This window comes from Carya illinoinensis, chromosome 7 (genome assembly GCF_018687715.1).
Source record: "Carya illinoinensis cultivar Pawnee chromosome 7, C.illinoinensisPawnee_v1, whole genome shotgun sequence".
NCBI lineage: Eukaryota > Viridiplantae > Streptophyta > Magnoliopsida > Fagales > Juglandaceae > Carya > Carya illinoinensis.
The window spans coordinates 6,978,252-6,997,921 of record NC_056758.1 but is presented as its reverse complement, the minus strand read 5'-3'; the positions used below and the strand labels follow the sequence as shown (position 1 = coordinate 6,997,921).

Below are 19,670 nucleotides of genomic sequence, written 5' to 3'. Positions count from 1 at the left end.
GACATTCGAACTATAAAATTATGATAATTAGAATCAAATTACGGCTTAATGTACAATGATTTTACATTTGAACGTACATTAAGATAGTCGAACATAAACCATTAACATTCGAACAATGATAGTCAAACTAATATAACAAATTTACGTCCAAATGTAATTTTGAACAAACGTTCAAACGTATTCAGATAAAATTCTAACGTAAATCTGATCCAAACATCTTATATATACGTTCGAATGTTTTATTTATGTGCGAACATATTATCGAACGTCATCTTTAAACGTTCGATAGTTCATATAACAAATTTGCTTGATTACATCCGAATGTTAAGATGTAACGTTCGGACGTAATGAATTTCAAATGTCACACGTTCGGACGTATTTGCTAATGGAAGAATACGAACAGTTTACGTTTGGACATTTTATCCAACGTCCTCTAAAAACGTTGGATAAAAATGTTTGAATGTTAAAAACATTTTAAGATGTAATGTTCGGATGTAAATAAACTATAACGTCACACGTTTGGACGTTACTTTGTAACGTTCAAATGTTATGAGGCAGAATGGCTGAGTCAACTTAGCCATTTCCAAAAGCTTTGAAACGTGCATTTTGAAGCAAAAAGAAACCATAAAACTACTCTATAGACTATGGGGAATGTTTCAACGGTAGTTGTTTACCGTTTAACAACAAATGGTGGCTGGAAAATCAAGAAGAAAATCCGGCCTTGGGTGGGTTTCGAATTTTTGAAACCCATCAATAAAATTGAAAGTCTATATGAGACGGGGAAGGCACATTACCTTTTAGTGACGGTTGCGGTGGCGTATGACGACGGTGTACGTGGTGGAGAGAACGACGTTCGGATGGTTTTTGGATGAAATGAGTCTTCCGCTGCCATCAGGAAAGACTTTATATACAGTTAACGTTCGAACGTATACATACATAGGTTCGAACGTTTAGAAAACATTCAAACTTATGGTGTTATACGTGCGGACGTTAATGTGAAACTTCCGAACGTTAAACAAATGACATTCGAACGTATCTAGTAAATTATATTTTTTTATATAGTTATATATATTATAATATATAATATATTATGTGTTATAATAACTATATAATATATATTATATCTAATACATATCTATTAATATATATATATTATATATAATAGTACTAATATATAATACCTATAGCATAGTGTATATATATAATTTATTAAATATCAGTAGATGATATATTATAATATATATAATATTATATATTATATATTATATAGATAATAACTATATAATATATAACTATAGTATATATTAATTTATAGTATATAATTTATTAAATATTATAATATATAGTTTATATTATATAGTATATATTTCATAATATATATTATATAGATATATACTATATTGTAGTATATATTATGTACTATATATTATTAATATATTATAGTATATATATTATAACTATATTATTACTAATATAATATACTATAGTAGTATATTATATTAATATATATACTATTAGTTTATATAATATATATAATATTAAATATATATAATATTTAATATAGTATATATAGTATATATACTACTATAGTAGTATATAGTATTATAGTATGGAATATATATAGTACATACACTACTATATGTACTATAGTATATGTAGTATATATACTATATATAGACTATAGTAGTATAATATACTACTATATTATGAATATATATTATATAATACATATATCAAATATATATATAAATGATATATAATATAGAATTAATGAAGATTATTTTTTCATTTAATCAATGAAAATCGAGTTTACATGAAATTATATAATATTATATATAATAATAAATATATTTTTGTCCCAATACGTTCGAATATACATGTTATACGTTCGAATGTATTAGAAAAATGGGCGGGATTTTTCCCGTTTTAAGGTTGGAATCCTAAAACATTCGAACGTATTGTTCAGAATCTGGGCGGGATAACTTAGCGTTCAAACGTTAAATTAGTTACGTTAGCAAGAGAATTAAACATTCGGAAGTTCATTAAATGAACGTCCGAATGGTTATTGTATTATAAGCAAAAAATAAAACTTTCACGCATGGGAAAGCAGAACCATTCTGCTTTCATCCTGTGCGTGAATTGAGAGAGAGGGAGACAAAGTTTTAGAGAGAGAGAGAGAAAGGAAGAAGAGGAGGCTTAGAGTGAGAGAGGATAGATAGAGTGTTAGAGTGAGAGAGATTTAGAGTGAGAGTGAGATAGATTGAGTTAGGGAGAGATTTTGTGTTTATTTTTTTTGTGTATATTGTTTTCCTCCCAAATGAGAAAGTAAGGTAAATTTTTCAACTGTAAATGTATTTACAATTTATATTGTATTTGTCAATTTTTTTTTATATGTATTTATCTACCTAGTTTTGTGAATTTTTTGAAGGATTGTTTGCTGTAGATTGTTGAAAACTTGTGATTTGCAAGAGGAGGATATTGTAAGCACAAGGTATATTATACTAAACTCTATTGTTAAATTTTGTTGTCAATTTTATTTGTGAGAGGATTGTGTTGTACCATGAATTAAAATGAAAAATTCTTGTTATGTGTATGTTTATTCTTAAAATTAATATGTTTTAGATGTGTGTATTTTTTTGAAGCATATTATTTGTGAATTATTGTGGATTATATGTGTGATTAAAGAATTTATATATATATATTATAGTATTTATATAGTGTGATTATTTGTTGTGCAATATATTTATTATATTTGAAATTATATAATAACATTAAGATTTTATAGATTAAGAATCCCTAATATTATAGTATAGTATTAGTAAATATAATATAAATAAGTACTATATAGTATAATATAATTATATAATAACAATTAAAATTTATTAGATTAAGAATCCCTAATACAAATTATAATCTAACATATAGTATAGTATTAGTAAATATAATATAAATAAGTACTATAATATATAGTATAATTATATAATAACAATATAAAATTTATTAGATAGTGTGTAATTATATTATTCTATCTAACCTATTGTTTAACAATATATAACACATGGGAATATTTGTTTGTAGTTTTTAATTCAATCAACATGGTTGAGAATTTGTTTGTAGTGTTTTTTGTAAGATATTGTATGACATTGCATAAATAACCTTAGACCCGTTTGGGAATTAGTGTACATTTAGGTGTACACTAATTCCTGAATTGTCCAGTATGGACAGTTTGAGATTATATTATCTGTATTGCATATTCTTGTTATTCCTACTGAACACATTTAGTATGAAGTTTCGGTGTCCTCCTTTCTTGTTCTTCGGGTATACTGTTCATAAGGTCACAATCCCTCTATGTGAACATGTATACTTGGAGAACTATGGGGAGATGCTGTCGAAATTTCTACTAATGTGGAAAGTAGTAGAGTGACAGAACTTGTGCAATATGGATAATATAATCTCGAATGGGATAGGACCAACTACTTTGAGAAAGAGTAATTTGAATGGGAGCATGACATGCATGTGTATTATAGTATACTACGTGTTACTAATAATTAGATGTTTTTAGATATCGATAAAAGTTGGATGCGGCTAGGCGATAGACATGGAAAGGATTACATACCCTATGCACGTGGAGTAAGAACTTTTATTGATTTTGCAAGGGCCTCTGCTGATAGTCGTGGTTACATTAAGTGTCCATGTCAAGGTTGTAAAACATTGTGTGCGATAGGGTTGGATGAAGTTGAAAGTCATATATTTGTGAATGGTATGGATTTGGGGTATACTCGATGGGTACTGCATGGTGAGCCGTATGCACAATCAGCGGATGGATTATTCGGTCATCCGAATTATTCGCGGCACTTGGAAGATGATTATTTGCGAGATGAGATGGAGGAGATGTTGAGTGATATTGGAGCTAGGATGTTTATGGATGAGGTTGACGATAATGCCTTAAGTGGCCGAGGGAATGATTCTGAGAATTTTCCTGCAATGTGGGAAGATGCAAAGCGCGAGCTATATCCAGGCTGTACAAAACATTCTAAAATGTCGTTTATTGTACGGTTACTTCACATTAAGTCATTGTGTGGGATGTCGACAAAAGCAATAAATATGGTATTAGACTTATTTAACAAAGTGCTTCCTGAAGGGTCTGCATTGCCGAAGAACTTTTATGAAGCGAAACAGTTGAGAAAGGGATTAGGATTTGAGTATAAGTCCATACATGCATGCAAGAATGATTGTGTTTTATTTTGAAAGGAGAACGAGGAGAAAGAAGCATATCTTGTATGCGGAGAGTCAAGGTGGAAAGGTAAGAAAAGCCTGCCAATTAAAGTCTTGTGATATTTTCCATTGAGACCTAGGTTGCAAAGATTATATATGTGTAAGAAAACAGCTCACGATATGAAGTGGCACAAAGAGAAAAGAGTTAATAATGACGGATTTATAAGGCACCCAACTAACTCACTTGCATGGCAATCTTTCGATAATCAGTATCCAGAGTTTGGGATAGAAGCTCGGAACGTGCGTCTGGGACTCACAACTGATGGATTCAACCCTTTTGGCAATATGAGTACAAGTTATAGCACTTGGCCTGTAGTGTTGATTCCGTACAACCTTCCACCATGAAGGTGCATGAAGGCGCCCAACTTTTTGTTAACTTTACTTATCCCCAGCTCGAGATCACCTGGGAATGACATTTACGTATATATGCAGCCGTTGATTAAAGAGCTGAAAGAGTTATGGGAAACAGGCGTCAGAACTTATGATGCATCGACGTCGACAACTTTTCAGATGCATGCTGCGATAATATGGACGATAAATGACTTTCCGGCATATGGAATCTTTCCGGCTGGAGTACTAAAGGGAAGTTAGTGTGTCCGATGTGTAATAAAGAAACTACTAGTGAGTGGTTAAAATATTCTCAAAAGTTGTGTTTCATGGGTCATCGACGTTATCTACCAACAAATCATGCATGGAGAACAGAATCCGCTAAGTTTGATGGGCGAGTAGATGATAGAATTGCGCCAAATGAGTTGTGTGTGGAAGAGATAGTGAAACAATTGGTACATGTGGTAGCGAACAATTTTGGCAAAGGTCGGGGAAAGAACAAGAGAAAACGAGGTGCAACAAAATTGAATTGGACAAAGAGTAGTATTTTTTTTACTTGCCGTATTGGTCATCTGCATGTTGCAACATAGTTTGGATGTAATGCACATAGAGAAGAATATTTGTGATAATATAATGGGTACATTGATGAGCATTAGTAAAAAGATGAAAGATACGATTAAGACGAGGAAAGATCTTGAGAGAATGAGAATTAAACATAATCTGCATTTACGGGTGGAAGGTGATAGAGTGGTCATGCCGCATGCATGTTTTACGATGACAAGGGAGGAGAGGATGGACTTCTACAAGTGGTTGCAAGGTGTGAAGCTGCCAGATGATTATGCTTCAAATATCAGTAGATGCGTAAGCCTTGATGACTGGAAAATTGGTGGATTGAAAAGTCATGACTGTCAAGTATTTTTGCAGAAGTTATTACCGGTGGGAATTCGTGGCCGGGAATCTAACATCTGCCGTACGTGTCGTCATAACCGAACTGTGTATGTTTTCTAATGATTTGTGTGCTCGGGTAGTAAAGTGAGATATGCTGTAGAAACTAGAAGAAGACATTGCTACTATGTAAATTCGAGTAGATCTTTCCACCATCATTTTTTTGATGTCATGGTCCATTTAGCAATAAATTTACCCCGAGAGATAATGTTGGGTGGATCGGTGCAGTTCCATTGGATGTATTCAGTTGAAAGATATTTGGGTCAATTGAAGCACACTGTTGGGAATAAAGCCAAAGCTGAGGGTTTAATAGCAGAGGCCTATATACACGATGAATGGTTAACATTTTGCTCTTTACATCTTCGTGGTGTTGAGACACGATTTAATCGTCAAGAGCGAAATGCTGATCTTACTGCTCCACCTCCGTGTGAGCTATCAGTGTTTTTTCAGAATGTATGACCCTTGGGTGCACAAAGGGGTTACGATTTACTTGATACAGAGTTGGGTAAAGTTTGGTGGTACATGCTAAATAATTGTCTGGAGATTGATCACTATCTCAGGTATGTCGTTGTAAAAGGTCTAAATATTTCTAGATTCAATGAGGTTTACTATAACTTTTGTGACATAAAATAATATGATTTTGCATATGTTGCCCAGATGACTAACACAAGAGGGGGGGTGAATTGAGTTGTATTAAAAAAAATAAAAATTATAAATCAAATATATAATATAAAATATAAACAAAATATGAAATAACAATAAATATAAAGAGTAAGGGTAAGAGAGAAGCAAACTCAGTATGTTAACGAGGTTCGGCCCCACTGCCTACGTCCTCGCCTCAAGCTACCCCTTGAGGATTTCCAAATTCACTATTCAACCTCCTTCAGGTGGAGATAAAAACCTATTACACCTTTGAACAACACAGCTACAAAGGATCCGTGTAGAACACCCTCTACACTTGCAATCACCTTACACGTGGTGATTGAACTATTCCCCGTGTGGAATACTTTCTACATGCACAAGGGTTATACATACCCTTTTTCTGATACAAAAGCTGATAGTGGGTAGGTTATCAGAAAACACTCCTCAATGAGTGAAATAAGAACAATACAGCGCAAACTATATCTCTCAAAATGAATAAGGATTAATGCTCAATGCTTAGAGAAGAGAGAATAAAAGCTTTGAATGAATGTTGTATGCTCTTGGTGTTGTCAATGTGAAGCTCTCAAATGATCTATTTATAGGCATATGAGACTTCATATTCAAATTTAAAAAGATTCACATGTCAAAGACAACATCATTCATTTTTTCAAAAAATTTAAATAAAAGGTTCTTCTTTTTCAATTGTCAAATACAACATCATTCACTTTTTCAAAAAAATCAAACCTAATCTTTTACTTTTGACATATGACAAAATGAGCACACTTTCCTTTTCAAAAAAATTCAAACCTAATCTTTTACTTTTTGCATATGACAAAATGAGCACACTTTACTTTTCAAATTTTTCAAACAAAATCATCTACCTTTTGTATAAGTCTAAACAAGCATCAATCACTTTTGAAAATATTCAAATAAAACATGCCCATGTGAAAGATGACAATCAATCATCTTTAATATTTTCAAAGTTCAACCCTTTAATCAAGGCATGCACATGCAAAAGATGACAATCATTCATCTTTCAAAATTTTCAAATTTAATTTTCAAAAATATTCATGCACATGGGGAAAATGTATTTTAATGCTTTATGATAAAATATTAATTTTGAGCATTAATCCTAATTTCAAATTTTAAGAGATTTACAACATTACTCTATGACTTTAATGTGAACTTGTTTCCTTCTTGCTCATGCTTGGTTCTTTGATGTGTTTGATTCCATTGTGTGAACAACTTGAGCTTGAAACTCCTTTATTCTTTGAATTCATTTGTTATCATCAAAATCCATGTGTAGATTTATAATCACATGAAACTTGAAACCTTGGGTTCAACAGCATATATATATAGTGAGCACATAGACCAACTTAAGGCGGAAGGCTTAGAGAATATAGTGGCAAGACACGAGGAAGAATTTTCTAGATGGTTTGAACAACGTGTATGAACTAAACTCTACTTGATATGTTAGATTATAAAAGTTTTAACCCTAGGTAATATTTAATAAATAACATTATTTTAATTGTTAGATTTTGGAACAATGTGCTCGTGATCCCAAATCTGTCTCTTTTGAATTGTATGCATTGATCCCGTGGTCCATCAAATAGAGCACTTCGATACACTGCATGCACAGTTCGAGGTTATAGATTCCATACTCTGGACCGTGAACGTAATAGAAAGACTTAAAACTGTGGTGTGTTGGTCGAGGGGAGTCATGGAACAAATGATATTGATTATTATGGTGTCATTTGTGATATTATCATATTGAAATATCTGGGTGGGTCTATAACATATGTCATTAAATGTGATTGGTGGGATCTAGGTGGTGGTCGGGTTTTAATATAGGGATAATCATTTTCGAGTGTCAATACTGCATATAAATGGTACGAAGATGATCCATTCATATTGGCTTGTCAAGCTACTCAAATGTATTACTTGATTGATCCAATGAAAAGTGCTGATGAAGATAGTGGAAAGATAACTTGGCGAGTCATATAAAAATTTGTCCCTCGAAATATATATGAAACAGGAACGAGTACATATTACGATACTAGTGGAGATGAAGATGACACTTCGAATTTAGAGGCCTACCAGGAAGATGGAGGGGGTATTAACTTATTCGTTGACCTCGGTGCACTCGAGTTGCTCCCTTTATGTAGAGATGACGTCCCACTCATCCATCTTGATCCGTCTGTATTAAATAATCATTCAATTCAAGAAAGTGAGAAAGAAGAAGAAGACGAAGAAGAATCCGGAGGGGAAGTGGATAAGGAGGACGAAGAAGAGGTTGATGATGATGATGAAGATGTTATAGAGAGAGATTATGAAACAAGCATGGAAAATACATCCGAAGATGAAGACTAAAAGTGCTAAAAACTTTATTCATATATGAGTATAGAATTTAATAATAATAATTAATTTCATCTAGTTAAATTTTTTTGGTATATATAATCAATTTCAAGTACGCTGCCAAAAAGACAAAGAAGAAATGTGCCTCTTCCACCAAGTCCAAGTCCCGAACACATTGAGGACTCCCTACCTTAGGAGTCCGTTCCTGAAGATGAAGTTAACACTACAGAAAACGATGCCCAGTCGACACCTACTAGTAAGGAAATGTCATTGATAGTTATTTATATAGTTAATATTTTTGTCTCAATAACTATATAACTATAAAAATTATACACATGATCTATATTAGTTGATGCATCTGCTCGTCGCGGTTGTGGCTATACACGCGACATCTCATTTGAGAAAAAACCGAAGGCATGGCAAACTAAAAGTCACAATTCCTGATAATTCCACCGGAGGAGTAGATGATAATACAGCAGCGCTTTCCTCCTATATTGGTACAGTAGTCCGAGCTTATGCTCCATTTTATGTGCGCTCCTGGCGAGATGTACCAAATGAGATTAAGGAACACATTCGGAGTCGTGTGCTGGTGAGTTTACTTTGACAGTTCATTTTTTTCACCTAGATTAGTATATCATATTTTTTACGTAATTAATTTATAATTAGAATGAATTTGACATCGACTTTGGTCGTAGCGAGGATTTGAGAACTATGAATGAATTAATGGCTACACTATTCCGACATCACAAGGGATGATGTTATGACCACTTCAAGAAGTTTGAGTTGTTTGAAGAGGCTGCACAGTCACCTTTCTAACAGATGAAGTTAGACGACTGGATAAAGTGTTATGATCTTTTTGCATCTCCAAAATATCAGGTATTCTAGATTTATTTCCATTAATTATTTACATTAATATTTGTTGTTGATCTTATATGTATATATATATATATATTACAATTAACATTCTTAATGTGCATTTGTAGCACTTAAGTTCTACAGATGCACATAATAGATCCGCTCTAACTATTTACCATCGTGCTGGTTCAAGATCATTCCATTGTCTTGCTGAAAAAATGGTAATTAATAAACTATATAATTCATTTATTTTCCTGTTATTCTTTTATATAAGTAGTAACACTATCTTTTTAAATTTGCTAATGTCGTTTTGTTAGAAATGTGATGATCCTAAAAACTTTTCACTCGTTCATGTTTATGCTGCTGCTCACACTAATGAGCATAGTGAGTGGATGGATCCTGCCACTGCAATTAATTATGTAAGTGATGTTCCTTTTGTTAAATAAATTATGCAACATATGGTTAAATTCTTTTTTATTTGTATTTTTTTAATACATTACCTATTGTGTGTTTTGATCTTTCAAACTGCGGGGAAAAATGATAGAGTTGCAGTCAGCTTCTGGGGAATCCTCTATTAGTGACATAGACATTTTCATACAAGTGCTCAGGCTCAACTCTAGTATGGCAAGAGGTTTGGGACGATCTTATATGACATAGACCTCATCGACTTCACAAATTAATAATCTTAGCAAAGAGTTAGAAGCTGCACGATGCGAGAATGAGTATATGAGGTCCAGACTGCAAGAGTTGGAGTCTCTCTTAGAGCGACAGTCTCATTTAGAGACGCGTTTGCAGGATCAACAAAGAGACCAGGAGGAAAGGATACGTAGTGAGGTCCAAGAGCAAGTGCACCAGGAGATGATGCTGCAAATGGAGTGTGTTATGTCATTGCAACAGAATCGTGGTGGACGAGGAAAGAAAAAGAAATGAATTTTATTAGTGTATTAAATTTTTAATATCTACTTGAAAAACAGTTACAAACATTGTTGGTTGTGAAATATGTTATGTAATATGATACAGTTAGTATAATTGATATGTTTATTAATGGGATGAGTTTAGTATTTCTGATATGTACGTTTGAATGTAAATAAATATATTTGAACAGTATTCCACATTTGAACACACGTTCGAACGTAATCACACAAAATTGTAACATAACGTTAGAACGTTTACACCGACAAATGAAAATTATGTTCGAATGTTTAAACTTTTAACGTTCCAAACCTCCAAACGTACTTCTTGCGTTCGAACTCTAGTTTCTTAACAATGGAAAGAATGTCCGAACGTTATGATTCGAACGTTCGGACATTGTTTCCTTTACATTTGAATCTAAATTCGAACGTAACGTTCGAACTTATAAATATTCGAACATAAATATGATACGTTCGAACTATAATCAACAAGCGTTACCTACTCTCATTCAGATGTCAATTTGTCTAGTTTACGTTCGAACGTTATATTTTTCATTCGAACGTAATATTCTGTGATAGATTCTAACCGTCACAGAAAAGTAAACGTCCGAACGTTATTTAAAACGGCACATCACAAACTGTCACTAAAAATATTTTTAGTGATGCTTATACAGTAAACTGTCACTATATGTATTCTGTGACGCACATTTCGTGACGGTGGGGGTGATGGTTTATAATCGTATAAACCGTCACCTAATGTATTTAGTGACGTTTTTTCCATTTCTTATGACAGTTTTATCTGTCACGAAATCCAAAGTTTGTTGTAGTGTCCTGCGCATGGATTACTCCATTCAAACATTTGACTTGGACAAAAGCTGTTTTGTTAAAAAAAATTATTGCCGTATTTCATGTTAGGCAGTTTTGCTAGTGTGATTTTAGCACCTTTTTTTTCCTGAAAATCATTGATATAGAGCAGCTGTTTGCACACTTTCTGTGTAAACTGTAGAGTATATATACATGGAGAAGAACTCATTCCAGTTCTATATTTTGGACATGCAGCAAAAGGTCATAACCATGACCAAGCCCATTACAGAGGATGCCATTAGCAAACTCGACTGCAGCACGCTGCCAAAGAGCCTAGTACTAGAGGTTCCAATCAAGTCATAATGTCATGATTGGAACCTCTAGTACTGGTGGCGAACCAAATGAAACAAGTTGAATGAAAATGGGCAAACAACTTCAGGGAATATATTTTATATATATATATATATATACCAAACAAGTCACATTTCAGTACGTTTCTTTAACTTTACAATGTAGTTATGTGAAAAAAATTCTGAAGTTTTTTGGAATTGAGGTTCATATTATATGTAGATATGTTCATATATATATATAGATATGTATATATGCATATGCACATGTATGTCATTTGAAGGGAAGATTCAGATAAAATAGACCAATCTGAAAATTGTGCGGGGGATTCCTCCTTTTTATAGTTTTTACTTTTCAGTACTTGAGACAATTTTGCTTTATTAAAAGGAAATATATTTCAACTTCATTGGATCGATTTTACCAAATTCAGTAATAGAAATGAATGTTGCTGTTAATTATTAGGTTCCCGAGCAGCTGGAGAGCAACGAAGGGAACATTTACATGGCAAGGACAAGCCCGCCGAACGTACTAAGGGTTTACCATGCACAGTTTCAACAAGATTTCTCAATGTTTTTGAAGTGTCGTGCAGAGGAGTTGGTGCTAAGCGGGCAAATGGTTTTGACACTTTTGGGAAGAAGAAGTGAAGATCCGTCAAGCAAAGAGTGTTGTTACATATGGGAACTTTTGGCTATTGTACTCAATGAAATGCTCTCCGAGGTAACCTACAATACTATCTATCAATAGACTTATCATGATAATCTATTAATCGGACATAAATAATTGGTTTGATTTGGTATTAGTTATTTAATTCACGGAAACTAACAACTTCATTATATTTTCCATTTGTATTTAGGAAATGAGCCTCACCATACACATTACTTAATTTATGTTCTCTATTATCTAAATCCTTGTAGGGACTTATAGAAGAAGAAAAAATGGATTCTTTCAACATTCCTCAGTATACACCATCTTCATAAGAAGTGAAATCTGAAGTTCTGAAAGAAGGATCCTTCTCCATTGATTGTCTAGAGATATCTGAAGTGAATTGGAGCGTTGATGACAATGCTGGTGGTTATAATGTTGCACACTGCATGAGAGCCGTGGTTGTACCCTTACTTTTTAGTCACTTTGGAGAAGCAATCATTGAGGAGGTTTTCAGTAGGGAAATTCTTTCTGATCGGATTTCAAAAGAGAACACTCTCTTTGTCAACGTGATTGTTTCCTTGATAAAAAGGAATGATGATCATGATCAAGATATATGTTAATGGCTTTGATCTTTGTAGTAGTTCTATCATAGATTGAAATAAGGGTTCTTCAGCCTAGCATGCACCATTTCACGGCACGAATGAATCATGCACTTAGCTATAGTTTGTAATGGTTATCTTAGAATAATTTGGTAGTTCAAAGCTAGCTAGCTACTGTATGTTTACTTTCGAATTTCCATCCAGATCAGGGTTCAAAAACATATTATCTGCTAGTTCTTTGTTATCAAATATACGTAGTTAAATTATAATATTGTGTGTATGAAAGTTTAATTTCTTTATATTATATATTTCTGCATGAATTATCAATAGGAGATTCACTGAAACCGAACCAGTAAATTATAAAATATTTATATACCATCTGCTAGCTAGCATATTCTGGGGACCATTACGCTGAATGACCCAAAAGATCACTAAAACAGACAAAACAAAACAAAATGAAAAAATGAATCATCTGAAATACCGTGTTATATTGTTGTAGTTGCTCCTCCACACCACTTAGGAAACTACTAGAGTATCCCAAAATGATGCCATGCTTCAAAATCAAGAGGCCGATTAGACTATTGAATTCTCAATTTTATTGATTACCCTCGCTTTGGTGAAGGAATACCATGGTAACAAGCAGGATACTTGGGATTTACAAACAAAGAATAAAAAACCATCCTAGCATCAAAACCAGCTAAAAACTAAATCCAAAACAAAAACAATAATCTAAACATGCCTAGAAATATACTAAACATGTCTAGTCAAAAACTAGAAATTTAACTAAATAGGCCTAACTAAAAACCTCAAATAAACCACACCAAAAACTAGATTCTGGTGTTCGAAAGGCCAACCTTGACTAAATGAATCATGCCTTTAAGCTTATGTGGTAAAGAAATAAATGAATTGCATCTCATGTTGAGACCTTACTCTCCCAGACGTACAAGAGAATCTACTGGACAATTTCCTTCTCTGAATTGATGCTCAATTGTGAAATGGATGTCAATTAGACTACTTAACAACTCATCCCAATAATCCCATAAATACCAAGCCGAGCACCTTTGGCACTTCAACCAATTAACCACCAAGCTTGAATCACATTCTAATTCCATCTCTGTGAAACCCATCTCCTTACAAACACCAACACCAACAATTTAGGCACATAATTCCACTTCATTATTAGTACCATGCCCAAGATAAGAAGAGAAAGCAGCAATAAAATTCCCATTTTCGCATCATAGGAGACCCCCTTCACCCCAATTTCCTAGGTTACCACGACAACTACCATCAACATTTAAATTTATCCATCCATGTGTCGATTTCTTCCAATGAATTAGACGTAGTGATCTTCTTTGGCAATTAACGAATGACAGTAAGTGGCATTTTTTAACCAAAACAAATGATAAGTTCCGAATCCATACCTTGATAGCTATCCACACACCCTTTGCCGATTCCTATACTCCTTCCATCCTTGCTTTGCACCGCCGTAGCCATAGTTGCCAAGAAATGATTGATGGTAACAAGCCATGTAAAATGCCTTGATGACTGGATTTTTTGGCATAAGCAAACCAGCTTTGTACAGTTTACCACCATAAGCGCTCCTCCATCCATGAAACACCTAAAGCTATCGACGTCATAGCCCATACTTGGGGCGTTATTAGTTCCAATCTCAACACATGATCAAGTTCTACATCCCCCAGTTGCACAACAGTCAAAGAGTGAGACAAAGGGAATATCCAAGGATTGGATTCGGTTGTCGACTGGTAGTGACCTGAACCTTGGTTTCCACATACAAAGAGAAATTTTCTTTGGTAGCAATTGATGCCAAATCCAATCTAATTCAAGACATTCAACACCCTTGACACGAATTAAATCCCGGGCACTTCTCGTCATGAACCATCCATCTACGGCGGGTTTCCAAACCGTAATATCAGGCCACTCTCTCCCAGTTGATATTTGGTGCATAATCTCCCCAGCTTTTCCAAAGCCAATGAGCTCCACCAGCTTCTCTTCATCCCATGAACCATCAACCACACATCTTGTATTTTGAGCCCCTCAGACAAATCCTCAGAACTGCTAAACAAAGGGCCATTTGCCAGACACTTGTGAAACCAGAAAGAAGAACTACCATCCCTCACTTTCTCGTGCACATTTTCGACAACTTCACAAATTACACTAACAACTGATCTCCAAAAAGGTGTGAATTTTTTTTTTTTGAGAACCGCCATCGGCAACTAGAGAATTGCCAAGAGATGAGTAGCCATACAAGTGAGAACGTGCCCGAGTAAGACAAGTCAAGCACCTTGAGAGAGTAATGTCAACTTCCATCCTACCATTTTGTTTTTTATCTTCCTTACAAAAGACTCTAAATCTCTGGATGTTAACCAGCCTGACACTAGGGGAACTCCCAAATAAGTTAAAGGGAATTTCCCCTCAACAAAACCATTGAGCCTCAACAAACTCCTCCTCCTTGACATTATAATATGCTTCGAAAAGAAAAGCGCCAACTTGTCTTTATTAATAAGCTGACCCGACCATTTCTCATAGACCTTCAAAGTTTGAACAAGACTACTCACCAATCTCCTCTCACCATTTGCAAAAACCAGTAAATCATCAGCATAAAGATGGTGTGACACCAATGGGGCACCCATAGGATGATAAAAGCAACAGATCCTTCCATCCACAAAGTCCCTCTGTAAGAGTCTAGACAAAACCTCTTCCATTATAATAAATAAATACGGCGAGAGGGGATCCCTCTATCTTAAGCCCTGAGACGGTTGGAAAAAGCCCTTATAAGTCCTATTCATCATTATGGAAAACCATGGGGTCCTCACACAGTTCATCACCAACCTACAACAATGAGAAGAAAACCCAAAACTTTCTAGAACACTCACCAAAAAAGAACAATCAACTCGATCATAAGCCTTGGCCATATCAATCTTCAGCATTACATTCTCGCCTTTCACTTTCTTGTTCAGAGAGTGCACCAATTCTTGAGCTAAAGTGATGTTCTAAAAAATACTCCTCCTGGGATTAAAGGCCCCTTGTTCACATGAGATCAAGCGGGGAATCAATATCTTAGAAAAAAATTTATAAGCCACAGAGCAAAGGCTTATTGGTCTAAATTTGTCAAAGCTTTTCGGTTCCTCTACCTTTAGGATCAGCACAATGTATGAAACTATATAAAAACACAGTAAAAGGAGTACCCAAGAAAAATTATTCTGCAGCCTCCACAACATCCTCCTTTATGAAATCCCAACAATGTACATAAAAGGTTGATCCAAATCCATCTCGTTCAGGTGCACTCTCCTTCGAAATTGTACCCAAAGCAGCTGTAACCTCCTCAAAAGTAGGCACTCGGGCAACAACCATGTTATCCTCAAGGGAAACTTCTTTTTCTATCAAAGACAATAGATCCCCTTGCTCAAACATATTCGGCATCAATAGGAAGTTTTTGAAATAATTAGTAGCACCCTCATGTATAAGCTCTGGAGTCCCCAAAATACTACCATCTTCCAAGACCATCTGGGAAATGATCTTCTTTCTTTTTTGATTAACACTAGCATGGAAGAATCTAGTGTTTTGATCACCCTCCTGTAACCACTTTTTTTTTTTTTTTTGCCAATTGCGATAGTCGTGTTTCTTCTCTATGTTCCTAGATATCTAACTCAACTTTGGTGATGAGGAAATCACATTCTAAATCTAGATCATAACCACTTTGCAACTGATTTACAAGGAGTTCCAATCTTTCCTCTAGCTCTTTGATAGTCTGACCAACATGCCGAAAATATTACGATTCCAGGGTCTCGGCGCAATTTTCACTTTCTTCAATTTTTCTGCCAACTTGTGAAGCCCAGAAGAGATGATAGGTTCTGGCCAAATCGCTTCAACGTAAGGCTTAAAACCTGCTTGATTACACCACATGTTTTGCAAACAAAAAGGATGTGAACCGTATAATACCTCCATTTTTTGGAATCGCACAACCATAGGGGAGTGATCCGAACACTTCCTCTGCAAGTATTCAAAGTAAGTAGTTGAATAAGAATTCCCAAACGAAGAATTAATGAGAGACCAATCCAAGCGAGCCCAGCTTCTCATGCTCCCATCATGGCCATTACACCATGACATGCGTCTTCCCGCCACCAGGAGATCTAACAAACCATAAGAGTCCAAGCACTCATTAAAATTCCCCATGGGAGCTAAGGGCCGTGGATTCCCACCCAGTAGCTTCAGATCCTCCCGAATGATATTGAAATCCTCCACTACCATCCATGGTCCATATATACTAACCTCATTTATGCCATAAATCAAGTCTCTCCACATGGTTACATTTCACGTAGACAAACATAACTAGTATATTTTCTGCACCACTACGAAACCAGCTAGTGATCATTTGGCTAGACATATACATTACTTCAAACTCATACAAATCTTTCCAAAATACCCATATTTTGCCACCCATCTCGGCAATACTGCAGAAATTCGAGAGCCCCAAATACAATGCCACCCGAACCATATTACTAGCATCTAAAAAAGGTTCCGAAATCGCAATAATAGCCATATTAAAATCTCTAACCATCCGACACAATCTTTTCTTGGACGTGCCTAACCCTTGCACATTCCACACTAACATATTGTCAATCATAAATTAAGTTTAGTAGGACGGGATAAAACCCATTGTGATTGATGTACCATTTGTTTTTTACCACTATGTTGAGTAGATTTCGATTCTTGTAACTCAGTATTTGAATCATAACAATTTTCCTTTGCTTGAGGTTGAAGTCTGCAACTTTCTTCACAGTCGGAGTTGTTGTCTGGGGTTTTTTCTTCTTGTACATTTTCATACACTAAAATGACATTGGATCTACACTCCATTTCCAACAATTTAGGGACTAAAGCAGTATGGTCCTGCACAAAATCATCCACAACAATATCCTCTCCCAAAGCACCCCATTCCACCACTTGCATTCCATCCTGAGACTGCAACACAGTATGACCCTCTTCTTCCATGACACTCATGTCTTTAGAACTCTCATTTTCCTCAAGTTGTTTAGACTCTTCCAAACTTACATTACTCACAATAAGACCATCACTAACAAGGGCAATAATATCAGTATTACCCTCTACCCTATGCATCAAACCATCTGCTTGATTCGCATCTATTTGCTGCACTTCCTCAACCATAATCTCACTTTCCTCTATCTCAATTATAGTCATCATATTTTGAACTGGTGTTGCATTGTCATTGGCTTTACGAACATCAGAACTCTATGCACTTCCTGCCCCACAAGTATTCCAATAGGCACATCCTTCTCATTTGATTTTTCCTTCCATGCCTATCTTGGATTCTTGTTTCTCTTCCTACCCAAAGGGCGTCGATACTTTCCTATCCTACAAACCATTTCTGTGTGACCTTGAAGAAAAAATTTGGTGCAATAGAAACCCAGTTTTTCATAGCTCACTGCCTGCCATATCATTTTATTAGCAAAAACCATGATCGGGAAGCCTTGCACCAGTTCTTCTTTCAAATCAACCTCCATACAGATGCACTCACCAATTGCTCGTGTCTGATGCAAAGTTACATTATTGGTGCCCAAGTAAAGACCAAATCTAGTGGCTAAAGACCAAGTCCATCCTATATAAATGCATAGGACGTCTAGGCAAGAAAATCAACTGTGGTGGTAAGGAGGATTCAATATGCAGTTCGAAATCCTTAGTCCATTTGAATGAGTGGAACACGTAGCCTTCCATCAATCTACCTTCTCGTGCCCAGGCATGTACAAAATGAAGTTCAGAATGCATTTGAAGAAGCACATGGTGAACATCCATGAAGCTAGTCATGGGTATCTCCAATAACCCCCAAGACTTGATAATATGACTACATATGTTCTCTATCGGTGGTCAAAGTAAACTTTAACACCAGAGCAAAATAGAAGTCTACGGTAGCTTTAGTCATCTCCAAATCAGTAAATACAAACCTTGGTTCACCATTGACATCAACCGGATATCTCATCGGGATTTTGTAGGAAGACGAATCCTGCTTAACCATGGCTTGCACATATGTTTGTTTAACCAAAACACCACTATCGGAGGCCCCAAAAGATGCCGAAAATGCCATGGGGGGCAAGGGTGCTACTATGGGCAAGCCCTAGGCTTTGAAATGAAAAGGATCCCAAGAAGGAAATTCCAAGAAAAGAGGAGCATTTCCTTATAGTGTTTCCTTTACTATAAATGTGAGTTGAAAATGCTTTTCTTGCCAGTTTAGAAAGATGGAGTGTTTGACCCTCATGCTGGTTAACTTCTCCACCTATGTGGACATTAAATAGGTCATGGGATACCCATTTCCTAATATCTCCCACTAGTTCACAATGGGCTCATTTTGGAATTTAAGATCGGCCAATTAGAGTTGTTACATGAGTAAACCTATAAAATTTATAGGCAAGCCCTAGAATTTAGTTCAAACCCTTAAAACCCACGTGCTTGATAAACACACTACCCTTAAGACCCAACTCTGAGACCTGCATGTGTATAAAGCCCTCATTATGCACTGTACTTCTTTCTCCTCATGAAGCCCTAGGGTCGCCATTTGAATGTCCCCTAGTCCTTGCCTCCCTCTATTTTGCTCAACCATGGATAGCCATTGTATCTAGCATTACTGTCGAGAGCATTCTCCAAGCCTTAGCCTCCTTTACACTGCACAACACCATCATCACGTTAACCAAGCACCCATGGCAGCCACATGATTAATCACGTATATTAAAATGACTAAGACTATTATATGTGTGTGTGTGTGTGTGTGTGTGTGTGTGTAATATATAATTAATTTCAACTCTATATGAAATTAAAATAATGCATGATAAATATATATTCACGTATTATATCTTTGGGTAGTTTAAGTAGATCAAAACGATGTTTCCTTTATTTTTTTATTCTTTTTTAAAAAATATTATTGAACTTTCAAAAT

General features: G+C 35.2%; 1 pseudogene; it reads left to right on the top strand.

Moving 5' to 3' along the window:
* The first annotated feature begins 3,882 nt into the window (after positions 1-3,882).
* Positions 3,883-12,727, top strand: LOC122316119 (annotated as a pseudogene).
* The last annotated feature ends 6,943 nt before the right edge of the window (positions 12,728-19,670 follow it).